This window comes from Coloeus monedula (assembly GCF_965178545.1).
Source record: "Coloeus monedula genome assembly, chromosome: 9".
Classification (NCBI taxonomy): domain Eukaryota; kingdom Metazoa; phylum Chordata; class Aves; order Passeriformes; family Corvidae; genus Coloeus; species Coloeus monedula.
In genome coordinates this window covers 16,202,009-16,211,752 of record NC_138789.1, presented here as the reverse complement: position 1 = coordinate 16,211,752, position 9,744 = coordinate 16,202,009, and positions in this window count along the sequence as shown.

Genomic DNA, 9,744 nt, shown 5'->3' with positions numbered 1-9,744 from the left:
ACTGGCATTCTACCTTGTGAATGGGCTGTATGCCACTCTGACAGATGGGCATGACAGTAGATCAGCCAGGGAAACATTAAACTCATCCAAGCTGAGTATTAAGAGCCAAACAATCTATCCAGAAATACAACATGGACAGATCTGTGTTACTGTAATTGGTGAAGTGGATATGCTGTTGCTACCTGAGCTCCTAGATGGTTAAATTTTTGCATTTTTAGAGTTTGCTTTGGTCACTTCCAGATTTTGGTTTTAGAAGAATGAAGATTACTGCTTAAAAGCAAAAAAAAAAAAAAAAAAAAAAAAGCAAAAAAAAAAAACAAAAAAAAACAAAGAAAAAAGAATTTTTTGAAAGAAACTTTCATGTTAAGTGAAGAAAATGTCAAGTGAGCCAATCATGTTTCTTGTTAAGTAGGTTGATGCCAGTCTTCTATTTATGTTGACTTCCAATTAAGTATTTACGTGAAAATGTTTTGCACAGTATTTCCTTTCTCCAGTTTAAAAATTAAAAAATGTTGAATAAGATATTTATCTGTCTCTGAATCTCTGGAGCAAAAATGTGGTCTGTTGCATCAGGGAGAAGTCAACTGAGTTACTTGAGGAACTGCTTGTGCTGATGTTTTTAGGAGGGGAAAACATAGACGCTTAAGAAATGTATATTTAAAGATTTGAAAATCTAAAAATGTAGATATTATAAGAATGTAGGGATTTTCTCTGTAAAAACATACTATCACAATTGCTGCTCTTAGAATTTTACTTAACCACTTACCTTTGCTTGCAGATAAAATTGGTTTATTGTTTTACTTAGAAAAACAATATTGACTTAAAAGTGAGAAGAGTTCTGAAATATTTTTGCAGAAATTGTAATGCTTTGTATTTAGTGGGAATCATAGCATGCATGACTGGGACCTTGAACATCTTTCTGCAGCCAAATGGACTTTCTTGTGATTTGTAGCAGTGCATTATATGAAGAAATTTCCTGTAAATGAGAGGGAGAAGGCCCTACTCTCTGACATGATCAGTGTCATTCTGATACTTTTGTAAGGCTGCACTGTGGTTTTAGTGCACTTTTGCAATATCTGCATATCAGCAGTCAGATCTGTTTAAGTAAAAAAAGCTGAAAAAGATCTTTGCCTTGGTGGAAAACACAGGTACTTGGGCTTACACTCTGAGACATGGAGCAGGAACCCTGGTGAGTGAGGAACCCTTGGAAGGCTACCTTTGCTAGGTAGCAGAGGTTGTAAGAATAACACACAGACTGACTGCTTTTGTCACCCAAACTCTGCAGTATGGGCACGTTTTCCTACCACTGGAGAATTCATGAGCTTCTGTAGCCTTTGATACAGATGCATACGGTAACTTGTTGCCAATTTTGTGCAATTAGGGCATACAAAATGGTTTCCCTGTTAGGAATGTTGCATGTACTACGACACTAATTAGGGGTTTCTCTCCTTTACATGCATGCCTCTCTGCCATTAATATTAATGGAAATTTTGCCCAAGCACAAGGAAAGACAAGACCTGTGTAACTGTGACTTAAACTTTTGCCTTGGAAATTCCTTATATAGTTATTCTTGGAACCTGCTGGCTTGCAATTTGCTAAACCTACCTGTGAAAATGGTGGTGTGTAGATAAAATAGTTACCTTTTTAAGGGGTAGTTCTATTAACTCTTCTATGGTCTTTCCCCTCTGGGTCTCTAGTTTGTCCCTGTGGTTACATTACAAGCATTTCAGCTATTTAAAAAGCTACATTTTATGCATACCTAATTTTTTTTCCTATAATGAAGCTTATATTATAAATTTTAAAAATCTCCAGTGGTTATACAATTATTCCATGTTCTTGCAAGGAGGTGCATCCTGCTATTTTCTAACAGGAAAACTCAAAGAAACAAATCTGCTAGTATTGTCAGAGGAGAGATACAGGCTATGGGGTTTTAAAACTCTGCTGAAATTTTGGATTTAGTGCAGACCGAGGTGAAACCACTGCAGGCATGCAGTGCTCTGTGAAGGCCCCCTAGCAAGCCAACTCCAAGGAATGAAAGCTAAGGAGACTCTTGTGCCTCCAGCTCACTGCCAGGTCTTTGCAGGGGTGAGCAGGGTGAAGTAGAAAGGCAGAAGAGATGCAAAGCCATTTTTAGGAAGAGGCAGCTTCTCCAGAAAATGGAAGGGCTCTTAGACAGTGGGTGCTTAGTCTTCTGCTCAAAAGCCACTTGGAATGTTCATTAAGATGCTGAATAATAGGATAAGTGATGTAGCCTGGGACAAGGTCAGTCTTTGTCTCTTTGCAAAGACCACCAACAAAGACATGATGTGTATCAAGGCCAGCAGATGAGGAGGATTCGCAGTTTGTGCTTTCCTCTTGTGAACCTGCAATACAGTATTTTTTGCATAATCCATGCTTCTAGTTGCACATACATTCCAATAACTAGAGGTGATAGTACAGATTTACTTTTAGGTATAGACATGCTAAACTCTTTGTTTGAACTTAATTTTGGGGGTACTTGAGCAAAATTTTCAGTTCTCTGAATGGCTTGGGGTATGGGTGGATTATTCCATCTTCACAAGTCCTCTTCAGCTGATCTAGAGATGCTGAGAGGAGAACAACCAATATAAACTAAAAAGCAGGGCTGAAATGAAATGAAAATCCACAGAGCTGTGGAATGTCAATGAAAGACTGAAGACGTGAGTGCTGTCACATCTTTGTGCAGGGGAAAGAGTCTCTGCCTTTTACGCAACATTATGTGAATTACTTTCAGCAAATTACTATACAATATTACTACAGCTATAACAATTACTATATCAACAAAAATATTTTAAATTCTGAATAGTAAATCCCCCCCCAGATTTCTGGCATAAAGAGAGAGCATGATTGTGCTAGAAGTTGGCTCCACCTGGATGACAAGATCTACTGCAACAAAACAACAGTAGAAATTATTATCCGTGTTCCTCAGAGAAAGGTTTTAAAGTTATTAACATCAAGACATTCTTTGAGGCTGTGAAGGTTGAAAAATGAAAGAACACATGCATTAAATGAGATTTTGTATACATTACCCTCTAAAATGCACCAAAAATGTATTTGAAGGCAGAGATCCCAAGGCCAGTTTGCTTTCCTCTTACTTTCTCTTCGATTATCTTGTCTCAGACTTATAAAAAATTAATTGGACCAGTAAATGTCTCTTATCAATGTATTTGGGGAGGAGAGGGATGGAACAAGAAAAAGGTGCATATTGTTACATATATAGGTGCACGAGGCAGAGAAGTGTGTGTGTGTGGAACCCAACAAAAGCAGCAGACAGACCTAGTGGTGACATCCCAGAAATGTCAGCAGAAAAGGGCACAGATGTAAGATTCTGAGGGAATAACTTTGTGATGGTGTGAAATGGTTTGAGTGGCTTCTCATCACAAATCTCATGATCACAGATCTTAACTGTGGATTGACATATTTATTTTCCTTGTAAATTATGCATGGAAATGACTCGATTTGAGTCTTATACCTTTGGCACGAAGACTCTGGTCAGTGTGTGTTTCCCTATGTCAAAGAAGAGATCAAGATATTTGCATTTGCTTATTTGCCCCAAAGAAATGGTACTTTTCAAATGGACATAAGCCTTTCCTACAGTGATGTTTCTTACAGAGCTCTTACTAACTGTGTATCATAACCTATGGCAGAGTGAAGTTTGATGAGAAGTTTTGCAAGTGAAGCTGCGAGAAGGTTGAGCATCTTGACTCAGCCAGCCAAACACTAGTGGAAGTTCATTGTCTGCTTCAGGCATTCATTTAGAAAATAAAAGCTCCATTCTGCATGCTTTTGCTCCTTGCATTTACACTGACATGAAGTGGGCTATGAAACTGTGTGAAAACTTTTCTCCTTACTTTTACTGTACTGACTTACAGAAGATTTGGGGCAGTACAGAACCAGGGACACTGTGTGTCTTCCCTCCACAAAAGCTGTCCTTTGTTCATGTTTTTCCCCACTGCACTGAGCTGATGATGATGGCAGTGCAGTGGGTGGTTGGTGTGCCTAAGAACTGCAAGGGAGATGAAGTCCCACTGTGTTTCAGCGTGGCTCAGAAAAGCCCATGGGGATCTTGGATTGCTCTTGGTTTCCTCACTGAGGCTTGTGCTACAATTAAAGTGTGTCTTTTTTCAGCTGGTGATAATCTTTGTCTTGTTTTGGGAGTGCTTGTGCTAACAATTGTTCTTTCCAACAGGAAAGGACAGAGAGCAGAGCAGTTAGCAGGAAGAGAAGACTGAGGGTAGGGAAAACTAAGGAAGCAAGTTGCTTAATCCTGGTGTGTGTTTCTGAACAAATGCTATGGAGAAGGTAAATTAAGCTCAACAAAACATTAGATTAAATTCATTAGTAATTAAAAACAACAACAGCTGCAGTCTAAAGAAAAATGCTGGAGATGTGTAAAGCTTTGCCATTAAAATGTATAGACACTGACCCTCTTTAAATTCATAGAGAATGCTCTTTACTTAGCTATAAAGGTTTAATGTAACTTAGCAGATCTGAGTTACTTCAGGAGAGCTTTAATGCTTGGCAGGTCTCTACATTTTATTTATGATATCAAAGCTGCAACTCAGATTTTTACTCAGTGGAAGACATAAAAGAGATTCAGAAGTCATCCAAATCATCTTGTAATTAATGTTACCATGCACGCCCAAGACATTAAAATGTTAACAGTGTTAGAATCGTGTGCTTTGGAATACAGAGTGAGGGCTTTATTAGAGAGAAATACACTGCAGATGTCATCCACCCTAATTGAGGACATTGGGTTGCCTGCTGCTTGTTCTTATCAGTGGTTCAGATTTTTTTTTAATTAATTCATTTTCCTTACTGCTAGAATCTGCTCTCATTATTAGTCTATCTTGTCACTCATTTGCATTTCAAGTGCTGGGACTGTGGGGTACCAGCTAGCTGCCTTAGAAGAACACTTCAAGGGGTTACTCTATCAAATAGCAGCACAGTATCACAGTGAATTTGACATCTGGGTTATCTTATTCCCAGATGCTCCATGGTGTCATTAGCAGGATTAATCTTAGCTTTAATTTCATAATGATTCTTATTCTAATATATGTGAATGAACACAAAGTCTCTTGACTCATTATCACCAATTTACCCAAGATATGTAATCAGGCTCTTACATTCACCAACATTTATTTTTGCTAATACATCTAAAATTGTAGATTAAGCAAATACAGTTAGTTCCAGCTGAGTGAATGCCTAGTGAGGTAGCAATGTAGTATTTATGTTTTAATTAAAGTATATTAATGATAGTGTCTTTAAAATACGTACTGATCAAATTATTTCTGCTGAAAACAATGCATTTATCATTCAAGTGATATCAACCTGTAAATTTAATAGCAGAACCTTTCTATGCCTATTTATTATTTGCAACCTTTAGAAATTACTCCAGATCTCGTTTTATAGTATAATTTTAACCTTTAAAGATTAGGGCAGAATACTCTATTCTTGAGAAAAATCTCTTGACTTCCCAAAGCAGACAGAATTAAATTTTTCAAGTTAAATTAAAAATTAAACCCAAATACATTTTATATTGAAACCTTGATTTTAATTCCTATTCTAGATTGGACTGTAATACAGAATGCAGTTTATTTTAACAGCTAAGCAGACACACAGGATCTATCTTCACATCATACAGAGTTTCATGATCTAGTGCATTTTTAAATTGCAAGGCGAAAGCAAAATGTGAAATTCCTGTGCACTTTTTTTATGGTGTTGGACTAAGTTTTTCATTTACCAGCTGTTGTAGCACAGCAGTAAGTAGTGGTTCATTATTGATGGATAAAATGTTCAAACATTTAAAGAAATGAAAGTCAGCTTTGAATTTTTAATTAATTAATTAAAAGTACTGCAAATGCCAGCTTGTTAATTGCTTTGCACCTGCAAGCCAACACAGGTTTTATGCACTCTTTCTTTGAATATTAATTTTTTTGCATGTCTTCATAATGCTTGGAAAGTCTCCCCTGCAAACATATTAGTAAAGAGTAAATATTGAATCTAAGACAAAACTCACGGCTTCATCTTTCACTGTACACAGAATAGGATTTAAAGGAGGATTTAGATTTCCAAGGCTTCTAATTAAGTAGTGATAATCAGGCTTTCTGCTGAGGGTCACTTCCTGGGAGTAATTTGAGTTATTAAAATGCATGTTTTTATTTGTTCTGCTTTGCGAGCTAAAACTGATCCCTTTTAATATAGCAGCAAATATGCAAATTGGTGTTTCATTATATTATGCAATTTATGGCAATCTTCTCTAATTTACTGAAAGGGCAAGAGCCTGACCTTGTCATTCAACTTTTTTTTTTCCTGGTAAGCTAAACTAATTATGTGGATCTTTTTATGAAACTCTGAAAGTATGCAGCACAGTAAAAAATGTGACAAATTTACCTTGATTATTCATCAAGATGGCCTTCGATTTTGCTTGAATCCTCCTTCAGGGTGATGGATAATTTAAACTTATATATAGGAGCCAATTTGTTTCAGGGTTTGAAAATGACTTTCTTTTTTTCATAGAAATCCTGGAAAGAGCATCTGAAATCATTGAAATAATAAATGTCAGGATTTGAGCTATGGAGTAAAAAAAACTTCATTAAAAATACTTGCATGATGTATTATGAATTGATATCATGATTTTTCTCTGTGCTATCCTTCAATACAACTTTTCAGCCAGGTTTTTATTAGTGATATGATAGTCTGCATTTTCACTTTTCTCTTAATAACTTTTCACTTTAGATTTAACAAACTCAGCATTCTTTAAGCTTCTTTTTGCCTCCTCCACCAAGAAGTGTTAAGGAAGTTCTCCTCTGCCTAAGCCAGGAAAGCATGGCTTAGTCTTCTGTGATTCTCAGGAAGGTTCTACAATTGCTTCTACAGTGCAAAAATGGAGGACTGTCACTAGTGGTGTCCCCCAGGGTTCAAATCTGGGCCCAGTATTTTCAACTGATTTGTCAATGACTTGCATGAAGAGGCAGATGCCTCCTCAGCACGTTCGCTGACAACACAAAGCTGAGAGGAGGGGCCGATACCCCAGGGGGGCTGTGCAGCCCCTCAGAAGGGCTTCAATGGGCTGGAAAAAGGGGCAAAGAAGTTCTGTAGACCTGAATTTAACAAAAAAAAGTGCAAGGTCCTGCTCCTGCGGAGGAATAACCCTGGGCACCAGCACAGGCTGGGGGCTGACCTGCTGGGGAACAGGACCTGGGGGTCCTGGTGGACAACAAGCTGTCCATGAACCAGCAGTGCTAAGAAGGACAATGGTAGAAAAGAGCATTGCCAGAAGGTCAAGGGAGGTGATTCTGCCCCTCTACTCAGCCCCAGTGAGGCACATCTGGAGTGCTGTGCCCAGTTCTGGGCTCCTCAGTACAAGACAGACATGGAGCTCCTGGAGCGGGTCTGGCAGAGGGAAACAAAGACGATGAAATCCTTTTATGAGGATAGGATGAGAGAGTTTGGCGTGTTCAGCCGAGAAGAGTTGACTGAGAGGACACCTCATGAGTGTCTGTCAGTATGTGAAGGGAGGTGTCAGAGGATGGATCCAGGCTCTGCTGGGTGGTGCCAAGCAATAGGACAAGAGGCAACAGACAGAAACTGATGAAGAGGAAGTTTCACCTGAATATGAGGAAGAACTCCTTTACTGTGTAGTGACCATGCACAGATGGCCCAGAGAGGTTGTAGAGTCTTCTTCACTGGAGGTATTCCAGAACCATCTGGATGCAGTCCTGTGCAGTGTGCTCTAGGATGACCCCACTTGAGGGAGGTTGGACCAGATTACCCACTGTGGTCCTTTCCAGCCTTACCAGAATTCTGTGGTTTTTTTTTTCATAAACATACCTTCCTTGCCACCCCTCAGGCTGCTCAGCCCTCTCAGTCCCAAAAGTTTTCTTTTGGCTCTTCTGCTCTGTAATAACCTGGAGTCATGGGATCATTTTGGCTTGTTTTGAACTTTGGCGAATGAGACTGATTTGAATGATGGGACTGGACCAGAAGAGATGCAGGAACAACACTGTAGATATTAAAATCCTGAAAATACCCTAGTTGGAGCAGTTTTGAGAGAACAGCTGGTCAATAATCTGACCTGAGACAGGAATGGAAATACCTTGATTGTTTCCAACAGGTATTTATCCTATTTACTAAAATATCCTCAGTAAAGGAGATTTGACATCTCTAATTCATATTCTTTATTTCCTTAGCTTAGTTTGATTTATTTTTTCTTTTCTATTTTGCAAATTTGGCTGATTCCTTCCTTCAGATTCTGCAAAGATCAACTGGCAGGCTTCGTCTATGCTGGAAGGAAAGACCTAGAGCACAGAAGCAGGAAAGTGTTCTCCACCAGTGTTTAATCCATGAAGTTGAACACAATTTGCCCTTGACCATGATGACTACTATAACATTGCAGTCGTCACTTCCTCTAATGTAACCTCTTGTGGTGTTGTTTAAACACAACATGTATTTGTAATGCAGGTATCAGCTAGAAAATAGGTTGTAATAGCATGCTTGAACACTGATCTCTTGGCTGTGGCTTGGACTGTAAACTAAAGCAGCAGTGTTCATTGCCATTGGTGGTTAAAGCATGTCCTTTCTTTGTAGCAATGATCTAGCTTCTGTAGGGAGAATGTTCTAGGTTATTCCATGCACAATGGTTAAAAACAGATTCATCCTTTACTTTTCAGAGTGAGGGCACCAATGTATTCACAACCTACTTGACTGATATCTTTGGCTTATCCAGGTCTTGCTAATTTAGGACTTATTTTATTTAAAGCATGTGTATTTGTATTGGAGGACAACACTCAAATTGTGACAGTGATTTTTTTATGGTTTGGGTTTGGTGTTTTTTCCAAAGCAAGCTTAAGCTACGGAACAATATTTTCATGGATTTCTTTGTTTTTTGGAAATGAGGATGAACAATTGGCATGTTTTTATGTGGTGGTAAATTTTGATTATGTCAAACCTGACTAGAGAGAGAGAGGAATCCTTTATAGTGAACAATAAATTAGTCTGTTAATTACTTAATTCTCAGGCACATAAAAAAGTCCTACAAGCATTGGCAGAGCAACTGAATAACTCCCAGGTTCAGGCTTTTTAGTACCATTATCTTATAATTGCTGATTGGCACAGGGTTCTGCTTGCTGTTCCCGAGGGGGGTCAGCAGTATGTGTGGCTCAGTGGCGAGGAGTCCTAGGCAGCGATTTATGCAGTGGCTTTGATAGATGGAAAAAAGCAGTAAGAATTTATTAGCCCAGTATCACTGTTGGGAGGAAGGAGGGGGGCTGGAGCATATGAATTCCCTTGCCAACAAATGAAAAGAATAAAACTGGAATAAGAAGAATGGCAATTCAGAGACAATAATTTACTCTAGGAAAAAGGTGAAAATATTTGCTCATGTTTGGCAGGTTTCTCATTTTGCTCCTTTTTTGCTAGTGACTGTGTCAGGAGAAAGGCGAGTATCACTAACTGGAGGAGAAAATTAGCAGTGTATTTAAATGTTTCATTGTAATGTCCCTTCCTAAGTGAACCTCCATTTAATGTTTAAAGGGCTAAAAATGCTAAGTACACATCAATAAAACAACATAGTTTTAACTTCTAATTAAGTTTTAACTTTGAATACACACAGTTGTCTAAGCCACTACTCTAATTAGTGCCTGTCTTTTTTTGTTATTTAGCAGTTAGCTAATTTATTTGTAATGACTAATGAAGAGACTGAAAAAAATATGCATCCTACTGCCA